Below are 20,132 nucleotides of genomic sequence, written 5' to 3' on the forward strand. Positions count from 1 at the left end.
AAAGGCTTCACAACACCCTATAAAGACAGTTAAAATTATAACAAAAAGTTTAAAAAAACAGGTTTTTTGTTTTTGCCACAGGCTATTGCAATTGATTATTTTAAAAAATCAATTATTAAGGTAAGTGGAAAATACGAAATGTATGAAAAATTAATTTCTATTTATATTTTGCAGAATATATTGAGATTTTTTTTTTTTTGTGGTGGTGGTGGGAAGAGTTCATCTTTGTATTCTCACTGATTAGAACAGGCCCTGGCAAATTAGCAATGATTTTTGTTTGATTGAATAATTAACAAACTAAAAATACTTTAAAAATTTTTTAATAAATGATAAAAGTTTTATATACTAGTAACCTATATCTAATGGCAGTATACCCTAATTTATTCTTACTTCAACTAAACAGAACATTAAATAAAGTAAAATTATCAAAATATATGAGCCACCATTATTGGCATAGGACTATGTTCTTGTATACTAATAAATAAAAGTTTGGTATAGAAATAAAGGTGTATTAAATACATATATTTTTTTACACCTGTTGGAACACATGCCTACTTATCACAAAATCCAAGTCAAGTTTCAATGTTGGCTAAAATTCACATTAAAGGAGTCATTAAAATTTTTTTTTTTTAAAAATATACCATTATCAACTAAAATCCATTCATACATATATTGAGTTCAAAACAATGTATTTGTTGCATCTGGAATTCATGAAATTATTACCTGTTTTTTGGGGAAGGATTTTTCTAAACACAAAATAAATTTAAAAGAAAGGCACTTCATGTATTTAATAGTTAAATTTGACCAATGTAATTAAATCCAATACTTCCTATCCTCTGAAAACACTCAATAGCTTTAAAGAAAATGAAAAGTAAAAAACTGAAATTATGACCCATATCTAATCTTTAAAAACTTTTTGAAGGTAGCTCCTCCTTTCATGTCCTTTCATATTCTTTAAACTATGGAACTTGGATATGAAAAACATACAAGATTGTTTATAAATAATGCTATTACTGTGATCAAAGTATTTTCAATTTATCAATACAGATGTGATTTTAAAAATATTTGGCTTTAAATATTTCATTTAAAAATTACTTGAATGTTTTTAAAGAACTTAACCTTTACCTAAGGTGAGAATTTAAAACAAAATGAAAATGTTCCATTCCGTGCATCAAAATATGAAGAAAATCCTTAGGAAATACAAAAAAAATTATCTATACACCATCTACAGCCACCTGATCTAACAGTGAAAACCACACCCACCTTTCTTTTATCATGCCCAACTAAAAAGAGAATGACAGTTTGAGAAATTAATCGGAAAACAATCTACTTCTAATAGTATATTTAAACAAGCACAAATTACAGAAAAAAATAAAGTTACAGAAGGGAAAGGGACATTTTTAGGTAATGAATACACCAAAAGAAGGAAATAAGGCATACACAAGTGCATGTTTTATCTATTATATGGTCTAAATTGTGAGAAGCTGCATAAATTTATTTAAAATGAGTAGCCAATTAAACAAACGCTTAATTTTTACTGATTTTTCTTTTTGTAAAATATCTTCATAAAAGTTTTGTTTTCCACCTATAAAAACCTGCAGGAAAAACTTTTTAAATTTAAAATTTGGTTAAAATGCACGTATACACATATGTATGTGTGTGTGTGTGTGAATGGCTAGATAAACACATATATAAAAAGTATATTCACTCACAAACAGGATGTTTTTATTTAAAAAAAAAAGAGCTAAACAAAAATAAAATAGTCTAAATTTAACGGATAATTTTTTTTAAACAAAGCCTACTTCATTAACCAATGAAAACTAAGGTTTCAAAATAAGAAAGTCTTAAATGTGTTGCTTTAGATCACAATTTTGTAAAATCATTGTCCCTACTATTTTACTTAAATTACTAACTTTAGATATAGTAGAAAAATATTAAAAAAAAATTTTTTTTTTAACTTTTAACACCATTTTTCGATGGTCACCCTCCATTAGTTATTTTCAAGTTACAGGAGTCCTATGGAAAAATTATCAGTTCTCATCATTAATTAACCCAGGAATAGGGGGAAATCGAAATACCACCACCCAGTTCAACCTTCACCTCCTGAACCGCTTCCTGCCAGCCAATCGGGGGGCAAGAGGCAGATCTACCCTTCAGTCCCCTGCTTTTTGGGTCCGTACTACACAAATTTTGAAAATCATCAAACTCCTTTGCCCCTACGTTTCTCCCGAAAAGACTATAGTTAGCAAGGCCAGTCCTTCTCCCTCTCACCCCCGGGAACTTAATCCACATAGTAATTCCGGAATAAACCCAATCTTCAATCCAATCTCAGCTAACAGTGCCTGAATTGTGTTCGCCGTGCATCATTATTCCTCTCGTGAACAACCCAATAACTGAAGCAAAAACCATCTTCCCAGGGCGAGAGCCCCACATGCCAAAGACTCGCTCGAGAAGGGTTAATCCAGCGATTTAGAGTTAAGAGGGGCAAGATTTAGAACCCATATCTTTAGAGAATTTTACAAGGTACATTTCACATAAATATTGCCTAAATGAAGTTAAGACAATCACTACAGTCATTCCAGGGCTGTAGGGCAAAAAAAGTACAGAAAATCCACGGAGAGTTAACTACAACGACTAAGCCAAAGACAAGTAACACTTCCTTACCCCTCGGAGACAAGCGCGCTCTCTAGAAGAGATTGGTCCGAGAGAAGACTTTTCGGGGGAAACAGACGCTTTGCAAATCGCCTTTTCTCTGATTGCGACGTGTTATAGAAACAGAAGTAAACTAGGTCCGAGGGGAAAGAAGGGAGCTCCCCCCTCTCCAAAACAAAACCAAACCCGACAAATCGCAGGGGAGAACAGGAGGCCAGGGCAGGGGTGCCACCTCCGAACCCCCGCCCTCCCCCCAGCAAAGGAGAAATTAGGCGCCGTTAAAAGTCCCTCCCAGCCAATTCCTCTAACTGGGGAGGGGGGGGGGGGGGGAGGAAGGAGACGCAGCGGCTGCTAGGCGTCCAGCCTCTCTTCGGGACGTCCTGAACCAGGCTCACGAGAAGGACTAATTGTCCACCTGGACAGCGGGCACTGTCCTCTGCCCATGCTGGGTCTTCTGACATCTGCTGCCCAGGTTCCTGAATTCCACCCACGATACCTCCCCTCCCCTCCCCCACTCCTTCCCCCCAAGTTTCCCGTCTCGAGGAAGAATTCGTCAGAGGACTAGGAGAAGGGCACGAGACACCCAGCTCTCGGGAACTCAGAAATCCGGAGTCCGGGTGAGAGCGCGGCCGGAGAAGAGTAAGGGCACACCCCGCCAGCCGCTGTCAAGCAGCGCAGCCACCCGGACCCGCCGCCCCCCGCTCCGACTCTCCCCTCCCCTCAGGTTCTGCGGAGGAGCAGGGATGACAGATCCCGCGGCTGCCTCGGCGCGACCGCCGCCGCTCTGCCGGGTCCCGCTCAAACTAAGCTCCCCTCCCCCACCTTCACTTCTCCCTCTCCCGCCACATCCCGCCGGCCGCCGCCCAATCCCTTCTACCCAGGTTGGCCGGTCCCCGGGCTAGGAGAATTTTCCCGTCCGGAGAAAGGGCGGATTCTGCGCCCTTTCCCCAAAGCCCCCTCCCCCTCTGCAGCTCTGCCGCCTCCCTGGTGGCGTTCCACCGTCTCCTTAGCTTCCTTACCGATGGCGCTAGCCCCAAAGAAGCTCCCCGAACAGTCTCCATCTATAGGAATTTTTAAAAGATTTTTTGGTTATTTTTCGGCAGGTTTCCCATAGGGTTCTCCACCCGAACTGGGATGACCAGTCTCTCTCGCTAAATTGATGCGATCAGGCATCACTCGAAAATGGCGCCGAAAGCGCTGGGGCTCCTCATTCAAATTCGTTAGAGCCAACCCCGCCGCCCCGGGGCATGCCGGGAACGCGGGCGGCTACTACTGTCAATATCTCTCCCCTCAACCCTCCCCCTCCACTTTCCCAACAACTTTTGCACATGCGCAAAACCCCACCCAATTCTCCACCCCCTCCCTCGAGTCTTTTACACATGCGCGTCAAACTATTCGCGCCCCCTCGTTTCAACATCCTTTAGTAGCGATCTTGGCGCATGCGTATTTTCTCATACCTCTCAACCGCAGAGATCTAGCCAACTGCTGCAGCTACGCAGCAACGGTTCGTAGGTAGTTTGCCGTTTAATGAACTGAACGGAGTAAACAAGTGTGGTTTAGGATAAACGTAAAAGAAAACGGTAGGCAACCGACCCTTCGGAAAGACTCGGAACAAGAGAATGCTTGTAAGACTGTGTGTGTATGTACCCATGCGATGAGTGAGTTCCTGTCTAAACCTATCCGTCAGGTTTCGCGCTGCAGCCGGCTCGGACGTGTGCGGTCCGGAGCCGCAGTCCGGGCGCCCGGGCATTCGTGGCGCCCACAAGCACGACTTCGGGAGTGAGTTAGAAGGAATGGGGTTTGACGATCGAGTGAATCCTTCCCTCTTTTAGGTGCCTGTGTGTGCACAGCACGCGGTTCGAGAGAGACTTGACTTGGACAAATCTCTTCCTTTTTAACGTAAATTTTACTATTAACCAATAAAAGTGTAACGGGTGGAGTCCTTGGTAAGCAGAACCCCTTCACTCAGAACAGGAGGGAGTTAGTTGTAAGCGCGTAAGGGGGGCAGACTCTGGAATAAAAGGGCCTCTTTTACCTTCCCATGTCTGTTAAAGTGGACCGCTCCCGGCCCGGGAGTCCAGCCGCGTGCGGGGCTCGGCACATTCCGGAGTCCCCAGCCTCAGTGTCCACCGAAGTATCAGAGAGGGTTTGACTTGGTGATTACTCAGACCTTCCAACTTTGTCTATGACCAGGTCATCCAACTTAAAAAAAAGTCCTCAGGTGTTTCTGGCCAGTGACTAGTGCTCCCTTCCACTTGTTCAATCCCCTGATTACTAAATCGTAGTTTGCGCTGGGAGAGACGTCAGAGGCCATCGAGTTAAACGTCCTCGTTTTTCATTTGGTTATCTTTGCCGTCTCCTTTCAGAGACTTTAAGGTTGTCTCAGACTCATGTTACACATTTCTTTCCCACACTGTCCGGTGTCTGCTGCGGACCCCACCGTCCTTACTCTGTTCTGTAAGGCCAGTCTTCTCTACGCTTCACTTTCCCCCTCCTCCTCCTTTCCTTAGTCGTGAGTCTTGATTCTTTGTCCATATCTTAAATGCATTCCCTTCTCTCTACAGCCTTTGCCTCACTTCAGGTTCTCATCCCCTTTCCATGCACTTTTTAACCTTATCTTTCTAGTTCTCCCTAGTTCTCTATCTGCAGTCTATTTTCCAAATCTATTCTTCACAAAATAGTTAAATTTGTTATCGTTAGAGGTGGAACATGCCTTGTCTGTATTCAAAAATCTCAAGTGGTTCCTGATTTCCAAGATTAAAATACTAATTCCTCAACCTTATATTGAAACCTCCCACAACTGCCCTCATCTGGATTTATTGCACATTATTCCCCTTTAGAAAGGACATTTTGCTAGCTAGCTTTCTGTTTCCACTACTTGACATGTCATTTTCTACCAACTTTCTCTTAACAATCCCAAGCTTTCATTCAAACTCACCTGCCACCTCCAAGAAAAAGACTTCCTGATTCTCATTGGTTGGCAGGACAGGTTTCTTCCTGAAATTACTTTTGTCAACAATCAACAAACATTTATTAAGTACCTGCTGTGCACCAGGGACTGTGCTGAATACTGAGAACACAAGAAGAAAACAGAAAAAGGAAAGTCACAGCCCTCAAGGACCAAACAATCCACTGTGTTTTGTATTTATTTGCTGTGCAATTATAGACAAATATTAAGTTCCTTGAGGGCAGTAATTGTCTTTTTCAAAGTACTCTTCAAATAGGAAGCGCTTAAATGTTAATTAAACTGATTTTTTTTTTATCCACCAGCTTCCATTAAATTACTTCTTCCTGGGCTAGGTTCTTGAAGACTTATCTAATGGAACATGTACTTTAAGAAAGGTCCTTCCAAGCTGGGGAAAGATGTGTCTGTCTATGATGGAGACATTGTGCTTACTCAAAGCCTACCATAGACAAGTTGATTATATAGCAAGCAATCTGATATAGGCTATACATATGCAATCATATTACACGTATTTCCATATTAGTCATGTTGTAAAAGAAGAATAAGAAAAGAGAAAAACCGTGAGAAACAACAACAAAAAAAAATTGAAGAGAGTATATGCTTTGATCTGCATTTGGACTGCATAGTTACTTCTTTGGATCGTTTTCCATCATGGGTCTTTTATCATATGATAATAAGAATTAACACAGTTTTTAATAGAATAGGGATTCTTAATCTTTTAAGAATCCTGGTATTTTATAATCTGATGAAGTCTACAGATCCCTTCTCACAGTATTTTAAATAAAAGAAATGCCAAAGTTCAGTTATTAGGTAGTAATGACTTTTTTTTTTTTTTTTTTTTTTTTTTTTTCCTGTCCAAGTTTACAGACCTGATGAAATATATCCATAGTCTTAGCGGGGCCTGTGGACTTCAAATTAGGAATATCTGTAGCAGAATGTATGCCCATACAAAATAAATTCTGAATCCTTCAGAATACTAAGCTATCTTTCATAGTGATACCAGGATGTTCTGAAAACTGCAACATTCATTACCAATAAGGTACGTACAGTGTAAAGTGTAGTAGTGAAGAAATATGTATTGGATTTTTTTTTTCCATTAACTTAAACTAGGATCAATACCTTGTTTATTTCCCAGATTGCTGTTCATTGCTAAAACTGATACTGTGCAAGTAGGAAAGGAAAAAAAGATAAATTTTAAAATAGCATGGCTCCTTTACTGGCAAAACAACAAAAAAAGATGGCTTTTTGAATGCTGAGAATCTGAAAATCTGATCATGGGGGTAGAAGATAGGAGTTGGGAGTGAAGATTCTTGAGTCAGGTTCAGAAATCCTCAGTGCTCTTATCCCTTAACTTCCCTGGACAATGTCTACTCTGAGGCAAAAATCTACGACGTCTTATATGCTACTTAAAACAAACAAACCCATTCTGTGTTTCCAATCTTTCCTTTTCCACTTGGTCTCCATCTAAAAATGTGCTCAGGTCTTTCTTTGTAAGAACAAACATGGAACTATAATTTTGTTGTTGTTGTTGAACTTCCAGAAAGTAATATTATACATTCATTGCCTACCATTCTTCATCATTTAATTATCTTTAATTCTTTTAATCTGGTTTCTGTTCCCAGCACTAAATATCAGGAATGACTTCCTAATTGGTAATCTCATGGTCTTTTTCAAGGTTTAGTCTTATAAATTCTCTTACTTTGCTGAATGTACCATTATTTTGCTGATGGTTTATCTTTTATATGTGTCTGACACAAAACTCCTAATTCAATTTCTGAGATCTTGTCAGCAATTCTCCTCTCTCTGTATATGCATTAGTGGTATCATCCACTTCCAATGGCTTCAAGTTATCATCCTCCTTGATCTGTAATTCCAGCTTTACCCTTATCTTTATTTCCAGCCCCATATTTTAAATTAACAAATAGCAATGTGAGTTAAGGGCTTCATATATTTTCTCTTATTTTTATAAAAATCTTGAGTTAGATCCTATTAATTATCCCCATTTTATAGAAAAGACTCGAGAGTATCTGAGGCAGTATGCAAACGTAGGCCTTCCAGACTTCATTCTAGAGCTAAAGAACACTCCCCTTTAAGTTAATTTCCCTACTGTTATCAAGAGTATTATCATCCTGACTTTCACCCTGGCTTACAACTGAAGTATACACTGCTAATTCCTCTTTTTTCCCCAAAAATTCAATCAGTAGATAAAGCCAGTTGACTTTATCTTTGGAATATATTTTTGATATGCTTCTTTCTGATAATTGCCTTCTTAAAACCTAAAACCTAATACTAAGGGAAACAGCATTCTTACTGGTCTCCCTAATATCTCCATTCTAATCCATTGTCCACTCAGTCAAATTCAGTCTCCTAAAAGATCTGACTATATCTCTCTCCTATTCAGTAAACTCCAATGGCCTCCTATAATCACTTTTAGGATCAATTACAAAATCCTCTGGTTTGATTTTTAAAGTTCTTAACTTTGTCCCCTACTGCCTTTCCACATTAATTTCCTCCAAATACTTTAGGATCCAATAACACTGGCCTCCTTACGGTTCTTTCAAAAATATTTCATCTCTACAGTGAGCACTGTCACTGGTTGTCCTCCATACTTGCAATTCTTTTTATTTCATCCTTTTCCTGTTCTTCCTCCTCAATTCCTTTGTTTCTTTCAAGTCTAAGCTAAAATTCCATCTTTTTGAAAAAGGCTTTCTCAAGCCCCTCTTAATAGTAGCACCTTTCATCAAGGATCATTTCCAATTTATCCTATATCTTGTTTGTATAAAGTTATCTACATATTGTCTTATCTCATTACATGAGTTCTTGAAGTCAGGAATTTTTTTCGGTCTTTTGTTGTATTCTCAGTGCTTACCTGTTATATGGTAGGTGCTTGCTTGATAAATACCTGTTATCTGTGCCATTTACCATGTATCCAGATGAGGGCTGAGGATGTGATATGGTCTTTTGCCATGCTATATTTTCCTATTCCTAAAAGCAATTTGAACATAAATTTATTCCTATGTCCCTTTACCTTTCCAAAAACTTAACTAATATCTTGCCAATAATTCTCTGATTTTCCTACTTCTATAAATACGGCCATTATTCTTCTGGTGACCTAGGTCTGAAATCTCACATCCTTTTAATTCCTTTCAATTATGCCTTCCCCGTTTACTTTTGAAATCCTTAGTTGATTTTGCCTCAATAATATCTCTAGTATTTGTCTCCTCTTTTCCTTCTCTAACACTATCTCCTACTCCCATGAAGGACGAGGGCCTTCCATTTCCAGTTTATCATCCTCCTAGGTCATCCTAAATGCTGCTGCCAGATTAATCTTCCTAATACACAACTCTGTTCACAGCACTCCATTCCTAAAAAATCTTCAGTGGCTCCTATTACTTAGTAAATAAATATAATGATACCAACACGTATTAGTGTGTGCAGAAATATGTTAGGTGTTGGGATTATTAAGCCAAATTCTTACCTTCAATGAAGGAACTTACTGTGCTTTCTGGCCTCAGCCCTTGCTCACACAATTTCTCTAGGCCTGGAAAGCATGAAGAGCATCATACAAAGGGTTTTAAATAATCTTTACTTATTGTTTCTAATTTTATTCTCTGGAGTTCCATAAGGTTTATTGTTATTCTTCTAAATCACAATCCCTCAAATACTTGATGTCAATTATTATGCTTCCCCACTACAATTTTCTTCTTTCCCATTCATTTATTTAAAAAATATAATTCAGTACTAGCAGAGACATTTTGGAAATACAAAGTTTGGGTAAAATCCTCCCTCCTCAAACTTAAAGAAGGATATAATATAAATATAAGTATAATATCATGCTACATTGGACAACAGGGTGGCACAATAGACAGAGTGCCAGGCCCAGAGTCAGGAAGACTCATCTTCCTGAGCTCAAATTTGGCCGTAGACACTTACTAGCTGTGTATCCCTGGGCAAGTCACTTTACCCTGTTTGCTTTTGGCTTCCTTATCTGTAAAATATTCTGGTAAAGGAAACGACAAACCATCCCAGTATCTTTGCCAAGAAAACCTCAGATAACAACTGAAAAATGACTAAACAACAATGGAAAACGTATACAGTGCATTAGTGAACTATTTTTAGACAAAAAACTAATGTGAAGTCAGAGGAGATGTCAGAGAGGGGATAGCATTGAAGTTTGATTTTTGAAAACCAATTCTTGAAAGAATGGTTAAGATATGAAATACATAGATAAAATTGAAGATAGTTGAAGACTCCAAAACACAGGAATTGTATGAGTAGGAAGGCTGAGCCAAGGGCATAGTGTATTTTTTTGCGGAAAGGAATGAGGGCAGAGAGTAGTTCAGTTTGAATGGCAGCTAGAATTTATGGAAGGATTAATGGGAAATAATTGGGGAGGGAGGATAGTACCTTGAAAACTAGCTAAAGGAATTGGACTTTATTCAGTGGCAGTATTCACAGAAAATATTTTCAGTAGAGGAATGACATGACCAAATGTAAGAAATATTGTTCTGGAAATAGCATGGATAAAGTTTGAAATAGGCAGAAAATAAAGTAATATTGTATCTAAGGACAATATTAGAATGATGGCATAGAGAAGGAAAGCATAAATTTGAAAGATCTTGGAGATAAAAAGGACTTTAGAGATCATCTAATCCAACCTTCTCAGTTCATATAGAAAGAAACTAAAAATTAGAAAAGAGAAGTAACTTTCCCAAAGACAAACTTCAAATATAGGGCTTTTGTCTGCAAATCTAGTATCCTTAACTCTGTATTACAAGAAATGACTGGAAAGATTCTTGTTTAAGTGGATAGCACAGTCCCTACCACATAGTAGGTATTTAATAAGTACTAGTTTATTGGGAAAAGGTTAGAATAAAAGGTTATAGGTCTAAAAAGTTGTGAATTAATGAATCAAGTAGTATTTTTCAAACACCTGATATGTAATACTATGCTATATAATAGGGGATACAGATATGAACGTGAAATAATCTCTGCCCTAAAGGAGTTTACGTTCCATTGGCAAGACACAACATGTCTAAAGTTAAGTAAATACAGAATAAATAGAAAACAACTTGGAAAAAAACAACAGGAAAAGCTTAAGACTTTTTCTCTCTCCTACAATTATCAAATTCTAATTTCTATTAGTCATACAGATGTCATGTATAATGTTTATAACCAATCATAAGCTCTACTTATGATAATGTGAAATCCTCTTATGGCAACTTTATATTATAAGCCATCACTCAAGAAAAGATCAAATAACTATCTGAAGTAAGCCCCAGTGGCTTTAATTCTCCTGAATTGAATAGTTTATTCTTTCCATATTGATTGCTATGTATGTATGAATTAGTTCTTTAACATTAATCATGCCCTTTAATATTTTCTCAGAATTAATTATGCTAAATGGAAAGATTTTTTTTTGAGTATACATCTTTTGCCTTTAGATCATTAGCTCCTTAAAATCTAGAATTTATCATTTCATTCTTGTCTATCCTTAGTGTCTATCCCATCTGTCTCTTATTCAACAAGTGCTTAGCAAAGATTTGTTACATTAAAATGTCTATTGATCTAACAAACTTTAAAAATCTTAATTAATGTGGAATAGTCTGGGTACCTCATTTTAAGAATCTTAGTGATTCTTCAACTGTAATATACCCCTGTTTCTCTGTTGAACTAAATTTCTCTAGCTAATATTAATCATATAATTCTTATAAACTAAGATTTAACAGAAATTAAGTATAATTCAAAAATTCTATAACTTGATTTTTGAAAAAGCTAGAGCACTGCTGTTTGTCTTATTTATTTGTGTTGATGTGAGCATTCAGTGTTTAAAAACTCAGGCTTAATTTCACACGCTGGAACTTCCTTTAGAGGACAGTTAAATAAAATATACTCAAATTTTCTGTAAAAAGTCCCTTCAAGGTTCCTTTACTACTACTTTCTTGATCCTCCCTCCCCCTTCCACTCCCCTGCTAGGGCTCTTTCTTCCCCTTCTAAGAGATAGTTTCAATTTGTTTATGAACACAATGTATCTCCTTAGTAGATTGTTAAAAGACTGAGGGCAAAAATTAGGTACTTTGTCATTTTTATCCATAGTGCTCAGTATAGTACTTGGCACATAATAGGGGCTTATTAAATGCAAGATTAATTATCTCTTAATTGTTTTAGGTATTCTTCATATAACATAGATTTTCAAATCCTCTCTATTCTTCGGGCCTTTTCTCTGTATAGGCTTTGGTATACCAAAGTCTTTTAAAATGTAGAGCTCATAACTGAATTCAGTATTTCAAGTATCATTTAATAAGAGTAAAATAGAAACATTACCTCCTGTTACCTTGCATATACTATACCAACTGCCTCTTGGATATCCCAAATTTAATGCTCTGAAGACATCCCAAATTAATATGTTCATAACCATATCCTCCTCTTTCCCTTTAAGCTCTCTCCCCTCTTTCAAACTTCCCTAGCAATGGGTACCACCATCCTAAGTCACCTAAGCATGCAGTTAAGGTGTCAATCCTCAACTCTTTCATACTTGCCTTCTATCCAATATGTTTACAAATTTTATGGTTTCTACTTTCATTATGTTTCTTGTGTATTTCTGTTTACATATTATGGGTGCAGACCCATACATCTCAGGCCTTGACTATTGCAATAGTCTTCTGGCTGGTTTCCCTTCCCCTAGTATCCTCTCCACTATAATTCATATTCCATTTAACTGCCAAAGTGTTTTCCCTAAAGGGCAGATTTGACCAAATTGCCTCTCTATTTGATAAACTTTAGTGATTTATCTCTGAGATCAAGTATAAAATGTTTTGCTTGACTTTTAAAGTCCTTCAGAACCTCACCCCTTCCTACCTTTTTAGTATACTACTTTTCTTACACTTGACTCCCCTCCCCACACACTCCCCTCCAAAATCTTCTTACTGTTTCTGAACATAGCACTTCATCTTCTGATTCTTTGCCTTTTCACTGGCCATCCCCCAGGCCCAGGAAAAGCCACCTGCTTTTCCTCCTCATCTCTATTTTCTAGTTTCTCTAGCTTTCTTTTAGATACATCTCAAAACTCATTTTGAAAGGAGCCTTTCTTGGTCACTTTTCTTTCCTTCCCCAATACTAGTGCCTTTCCTTTAGATTCCTATTTTTACTGTACATATCTCATATGTATGTAAACTGTTTTCCAGTTTGTTTTACCTGTTAAAATGTGATCTCTGGGACCATTTTTCGGAGGTGTGTAGTAATTGCTTAATAAACGCTGGTTCAGTAACACTTGGTCAGATCATAAGGTGACTCAGAGATTATCTAGTCCAATTCATTCCTGAAAGAATCCTTCTAAAACATTCCCAAGAGATGTTCATCCTGATTTTGCTTATCTTCTGAAAGTTTAATCTATTTCACTTCTGAAGAGCTGAAACTGTAAAAGTCTAATCCTTTTTCCATGCAAGAGTTCTTTAAAGACCTGAAGGCAGCTTTAATAACTTCTCTGGAGAGAGTATGTGGCCATAATTTGTTGTCATATGGCATGATCTAGAGGCCCTTCAGTTTGTTTCTCTCCTTTGGATTCCCTTCAGTCTTATCAATGAACTTCCTAAAATATGATACCCAGTAGCGAGTACAGTATTCTAGATGTGACATGTACATGAGCGCCCTCTGTGTTCAATTGTATTGTTTTGGCTATTGCTTAGGTGGCATTAACAGATTATTTCTCTTGGTACTCACTGAGCTTGCAATGATCTAAAATTCTTCCCCCCCCACCCCCAGGCTAGCTAGGAAGTGTTAAGTGTCTAAGACCGCATTTGAACTCCGGCCCTCCTGAATTCAAGGCTGGTGCTCTATCCACTGTGCCACCTAGCTGCCCCCAACCTAAAATTCTTAATTTAAACATTTTAAAACACAAACTGTTTTATCCAAATTTTCCCATTAACAAACTTGAAAATTAAAAAAAAAATTAAATGAAAATTTTATGGACCTGAAAATCTTTGTTTTCAGGAAACAAATACCATTTTAAAAGCAGAACTGTTAAAGATGTAGAAATTAATCTATTTTAACTGTTTATTGAAAGAAATTAGAGAAGTTACAATATAGTAAAAGTCCAACGTTTAGAAAAAATATTGAGGAAATGTTTTACAAGTAGTGCTTAAGACCTTAAAAGTTTTTTTTAGAGATTTTTGGTTTGATGCAGCAGATACTGTCAGGAAAGTTTAAAGAATAAGGGGCCCAAATATTTCTGTTAACCATATCTCTATTCCTTTACTCATAATTTCCTAATTCTATGACCCTAGGCAAGTCACTTGCTTTACAATTTGCTATTATTCATACTGTAAAAATAAAAATAATTACTTGCATGAAATTGGCAGGAAAGTAAGTTATTGGTGATGGAAAGAAAAGGGAAAACACTGTACCAAGAAGCCTCACTGAGAAACACTGACTGGTTTTCTACATCATTTCAATATTGTGTTAACACAATGGATCACAATATATTTTTCCCCTGAGGCAAGTAGGGTTAAGTGACTTGGCCAGGGTCACATAGCTAGGAAGTATTAAGTGTCTTAGGCTAGATTTAAACTTAGATCCTCCTGACTTCTGGGCTGGTGGTCTATCTACTGTGCCAACTAGCTGTCCTGATCACGTTATTTTTTGTTTTAACATCTGCAAGGGACTTTAGAGTTTATCTGTCAGTTGGATTAGGTTATGCTGTCTACTGAGGGCATAGTCTTGTCCTTTTTTATAATTCATAAAATAGAACCAATCCTATAGTTAAATAAACTGAATAAAACATGTGTTTAAGCCAAATTACCCTCTTCAGACTGCTCTTGAAGAAATAGTTCATTTAAAATAGTTTAGCAGTTTATAGCTCTAAAGGGAATACTTTGTTACTTACATTACTCCATTAAAGGATTAGACTTGTTATATATTCTACATTTAAATACTTAACATTTTTGCAATTCATATTACAAAATACTGCCCAATAGTATTAATGTTAGTGATATGGTGCTCTAACATCAGAATAGGGACTAGACTTTTTTTTTTTCTTTTACTGTGATAAGTAACTTAACAAACCTACAATTAATTCTCACCTCTAGAGTGAAGTAGAACAAGTCTGTCCCCTTTTTCACACAGCAGCCCTTTAAATGTTTCAAATACAACTATCTACATCCGTAAGTCTTCTGTTCTCTAAGGTAAATATCCCTAGTTTCTTCAACCATTTTGGCTGAGCTCCTTTACATGAATGCCTTGTGTTTATATAACCTTGTGTTAGCTGTACTTTTTGGGACAGCTAAGTGATAAAGTGGATATAGAATGCTGGGTTAAATAGAGAATAGACTGAAGTAAAGATTTGAAGAAAGCAGACCCTCCTACAGGCTACTGGAATAGTCAGGCATCAGGTGCTAAGGGTCCACACCAGGGTGTCAGTGGAAAGAAGGAAACATTTCAGCGATGTTGCCTGTTCCTTGTTAACAGATTGGATACAGATAGTGAGACAGTGGGGGATCCAGAATGACTTCCAAGCTTGGAACTTTAGAGACCAGGAGGATGGTGTTATACTTTACGGCCATAGAGAAGGTAAAAGGGGAGGAGGGCATAGAGGGAAAGCCAATGGGTTCTGTTTTATTAAGTTTAAAATGTCTCCTGGATAGCCAGTTTAAGATGTCTTAAAGGCAGTTATAAATGGGAGACTGGAAGTCAGCAGAGAGGCTGTAAACAGTGGAGGTAGATTTCAGAATCATCAGTGCGGAGACGTTAATTAAATTCACAGGGGAGCTGATGAGAGCACCAAGTAAAGTAGTATAGAGGGAGAAGAGAAGAGAGCCCTAGACTGAACCCTGAGGACTAAGGTTAGAGAGCATGATCTAGAAGATAAATCATCCAAGGAGCAGGAGGAGAGCCGGGAGAAAGTGGTATCTCAAAAACCTAGAGAGAAGAAACTATCATAAAAAAGGAGAAAATGATATAGTGAATCAAAGGCCTTGTAGAGTGATGAGAATGAGGATTAACAAAGGATTAATTAAAAAGTTAGCTGGAATGATTAACAACTTTGGCAAAATTAGATATAAAATAAGCCTACATTGACCATCAGTACTTCCATGCACTACCTATGAAACCCAGCATCAAGAGATAAATTGCATTTAAATTCATTCATTAAATTCATAATGCATTCAGGCATTATGAAATACCTGGGAGCCCACTTGCCAAGCCAAACTAAGGCAGCATATGAATACAATTACAAAACAATTTTTATACAAATACAGATCTAAGTATTTGGAGAAATATTAATTGCTCATGAGTAGGCTAAGACAAAATAATAAAATTGTTAATTATACCAAAATTATTTTACTTATTCAGTGCCATACCAAACTATCAAAAATTATTTCATAGAGCTAAAAAAATAATAAAATTCATCTGGAATTATGGTCAATAATATCAAGGCAATTGATGAAAAAAAGTGAAGGAAGCCTCAAGGTTCCAGATTTCAAGCTATATTTCAAAGTGGTATTAAAACAATCTGGTATTGGTTAAGAGATACGTAGTGGGATCAGTGGAATAGGTTAGGTACATAATACACAGTAGTAAATGATGACTATCGTAATCTAATGTTTGATAAAATCCAAAAATTCAAGCTTTTGGATTAAGAACATTTGATAAAAATTGCTGGGAAAACTGGAAAACAGTTTGTCAGGAACTAGGCATGAACCAACATCTCACTTTATATACCAAAATAAGATCAAGATTGAAAAATAATTTAGACATAAGGGATGATATAAACTAGTGAGCATGGAAAAAATGTTCTTATCAAATCTATGGAAAAGGAAAGTTTATTACCAAATAAAAGATAGAAAGTAAAATAATTTTTATTATATGAAATTTAAAAAACTTTTATCCTAACAAAACCAATATAGCCAAATTTAGAAGGAAAATAGAAAACTGGGGAAAATTTTGTAGCAAGTCAGTTTTCAAAAGAAATCGAAGCTATCAATAGTCACCACCGAGTAGAGAAATGCAAAAGACAACATCTTTGAGACACTACCTCATACCTGTTAAGATTGGCTAAAACGATAGAAAAGGAAAATGACAAATGTTAGAAGGGATGTGGAAAAATTGGAACACTCATGAGAACTGTGAACTAGTCCAGCTATTCTGGAAAGCAAGTTGTCTAAGATGCTATAAAACTGTGTAATATTACCACTAGATCCATTGGGGTAAAAACTATTGTATAAAAAAAAAGTATGTATGGCAATTCTTTTGTGGTATGAATGAGTTAGTAATCAAAGGGATATCCATCAACTGGCTAATGGCTGAATAAGTTTAAACTATGATTGTAATGGAATACTACTGTGCTATAAGAAATGAGTAGCAGGATGGTTTCAGAAAAACTAGGAAGACATAATGTTATGAAAAATGTAGTGAGCAGAATAAGGAGAACTCTCAACCCAGTAACAGCAACATTATAAGGATGATCAACTATGAAAGAGTGAGCTACTCTGATCACAGCAATGATCCAAGATATTTCCAAAGGTGCCATGATGAAAATACTGTGGTGAGACACTATGAACTCTGAATGCAAATTAAAGCATACTTTAAATTTTTTTTCTTGTTTTTACTTTTCTGTGTTTTCTCTTGCAGCATGGCTAATATGAAAATTTATTTAGCATGATACTTCATCTGTGTAATTGAAATCAAGTTACCTACTTGCTCAAGAAAAAGAGGAGGGGAGAGAATTTGGAACTCAAAATTTTAAGATGATTACTAAAATATTTTTACATGTAAATGGGAAATATTTAACAAAATAAGTAAAAATAAAAAATATATTAAAATAAGTCAAAAGATTGAAAAAAAAGAGAAATATGACATTCCTAACTGAATAGAATAATCAAATTGTATTCAAACTAGGGCAAAGCCCAACTTTGCTCTGGACATTATGCCTCTAATAAAAGCAGCCTTAAGTTTTTATTATTTTTTTTGGTTGTTATGTCACACTGTTAGACTTTTGTCAGAGACTTTTGTCACCAGATCTTTTTCAGGTGAACTTCTATCTAGTCATGTTGACCCTGATGTTTTTAAAGCCATTTATAAGGACTTTGTATTTATTCTTACTAAATTTCTAAATTTTCTCTTATTAGATTTAGCTTACAATTTTAACCTACAAAATTAAATTATTACAAAAATAAGGTTGAAAATGAGGATTAGTGCCTAATATTAAAATCTTTGTATGGATATTTTAGTCTCTTAAACATAATTTCAAAATTTTCTCAGATCACATCATAGCTTTACAAACAGTGCACTAATTTGCCTGTTTTTCTGTCTGAAAATTCCCTCTACCAATGCTGATTGGCAATTCATCTACAATTTATAGTTTAGAAACTTGTCAAGGACACTTGAGAGGTTAAAGTAATTTGTCCACTGTCACACAAATCCAAGTCTTCCTAATCTCTAGGCTAGGTCTCTACTGTCCTGGACTCTATCTTAGACTTTTTTCTCTTCTACCCCATATTATTTCATTTGATCTTATCAGCTCCCATGGTTTTGAAAAAAAAAAAATGCTGATTATTCTCAAATCTACTTATTCAGCCCTAACCTTTCTCCTAATGTCCAGATTTATATCTCCAATTGTCTTTTAGATATCTCAAACTGAATGTCCCATAGGCATCTTAAATTCAGTATGTCTAGAACTAATTATCTTTCTTCTGAATGTCCCCCTTTTTGAACGTCCCTATTTCTGTCAATGTAATACCCATTCTCCCAGTCATCCAAACTTGTAACGTAACCTAGTCAAGACTTCTTGTTTTGCCTTTTTAACATCTTTCAAATATACTTCTCGTCTCATACTGCTACCACACTGGTGCAGGCTCATATTATTTCATACCTGGATTATTTTGCTTCTGCTAGTTGTTCTTCAAGTCTCTCCCCATTCCAATCCATCTTCCTCTCATCTGTCAAATTAATTTTCCTAATTCACAGATCTTATCATGCCATTCTCAACCCAAAAATCTTTAGTAGATCCTTATCATCTCAAGGATGAAATATATTTTAAAAAGTCCTCTATTTTGGCTTTTAAAGTTCTTTATAACCTACCCATCTCCTACCTTTCCTTTCTAGTCTTCTCACACCTTACTGTATATTTTCCAATCCAATGATACTGGTCACCTTGCTGCTGTTCACACAAGATACTCCATCTCAAGATTCCAAGAATTATCACTGGTTGTGTCTCATGATTGGAATATGACCTTTTTTATCTTCCCCTGGTTTTCTTCATGACCCAGCTAAAATTGCATCTTTTACTATAAATCCTCCTGATCTTAATTTACTTATCTACTCGTGTAGTTTATACAGGATTATAATCCAGTATATGGTTTCTATAGAATTAGAAAGTCAGTGGACAATACTTCAATTATACAAATAAATACAAGATCCCTGAAGTATGATGTAGTAAAAACAGTACTAGACAGAAATAGTGTTTGAATCCTAACTATACCATTTACTATGTGTCACCTTAAACAAGTTACATAACTTTTGTATGTTTCCTTTTTTCATCTGTAAAATGGGGATAATAAAACTTATAACCACTTTAATGAAGGCAAATGAGAATGGACATGTTTTCTATTCCATTAGACTCTGAACTCCTTGAAAGCAGGGACTATTTTTTGCCTTTGTTTCCCAATAGTTAGCACAGGTACAGAGTAGGTATTTTTAAAATGCTTATAAACTGTCACACTGACACTCATATCTGAATATAGCAAGTAAAATAATTATATTATCTTTTTAGATCTTTTACGTTTCTTCTTTTGATCACACCCATTTTCCTTTCCCCCAATCTTTTTTTTTTTTTCCTCTACCTAACTGGATTTGCCAATTCCCTCTTTTCTTATCCCAAAGCACACATGCAAATGCTCACTTATTATGTATGTTATTTATATATTTACATGATGTAATGTAATAAGATAGCAGAGTCTTATGATTTCAAACTCAAGAACTTATATCCTGAAAAAATTTACATACAGTGATAAACACATTTGTTAAATTTGGGATCTTACTATTAAAAGAACATATGTGGGGAAGATTTTAAAAAATTAATCAAGTATGTATAGAGATGGCTAATTTCATTCCTGGAGATGAGCTTATAATAGCAGCAGTTGAGGCTAACTAGGATAGTGAATTTTTATATGGCTGAATTAAAAGACATCTTTGATATCCAAGTCAAAGGATCCCATGTGATTCCTCCCTGGCTTTGGAGAGATGTTTGGAGATTAGCTATAAAAGCTAAAGTCTTGACCCAGATCTTGTAATAGACGATATTTACTGCTTACATTTATATAATACCTTATGGTTTACAAAATGTTTTACATGCCCATTCTCATTTGCCTTCATGATTATTATGTGAAGAAAGTGATTATAAGTTTTATTATAGTTAGGATTCAAATACACTATTTCTGTCTAGTACTGTTTTTACTACACCATACTTCAGGGATCTTGTATTTATTTGTATAATTGAGGTATTGTCCACTAACTTAATGACTTG

At 36.2% G+C, this 20,132-nt stretch overlaps 1 long non-coding RNA gene across 2 annotated transcripts; it reads left to right on the top strand.

Annotated features, from left to right (window-relative positions):
• Nucleotides 1–4,021: 4,021 nt before the first annotated feature.
• On the top strand, nt 4,022–17,325 carry LOC141563532 (uncharacterized). 2 transcript variants are annotated; one of them, XR_012488449.1, is made up of 3 exons: nt 4,022–4,232; nt 6,478–6,656; nt 17,240–17,325. It is a non-coding gene; the product is annotated as an uncharacterized LOC141563532 (long non-coding RNA). The 2 variants fall into 2 exon arrangements; XR_012488448.1 differs by lacking the exon at nt 17,240–17,325 and adding an exon at nt 14,701–14,770.
• The last annotated feature ends 2,807 nt before the right edge of the window (nt 17,326–20,132 follow it).

Source organism: Sminthopsis crassicaudata, chromosome 3, assembly GCF_048593235.1.
Source record: "Sminthopsis crassicaudata isolate SCR6 chromosome 3, ASM4859323v1, whole genome shotgun sequence".
Taxonomy (NCBI): domain Eukaryota; kingdom Metazoa; phylum Chordata; class Mammalia; order Dasyuromorphia; family Dasyuridae; genus Sminthopsis; species Sminthopsis crassicaudata.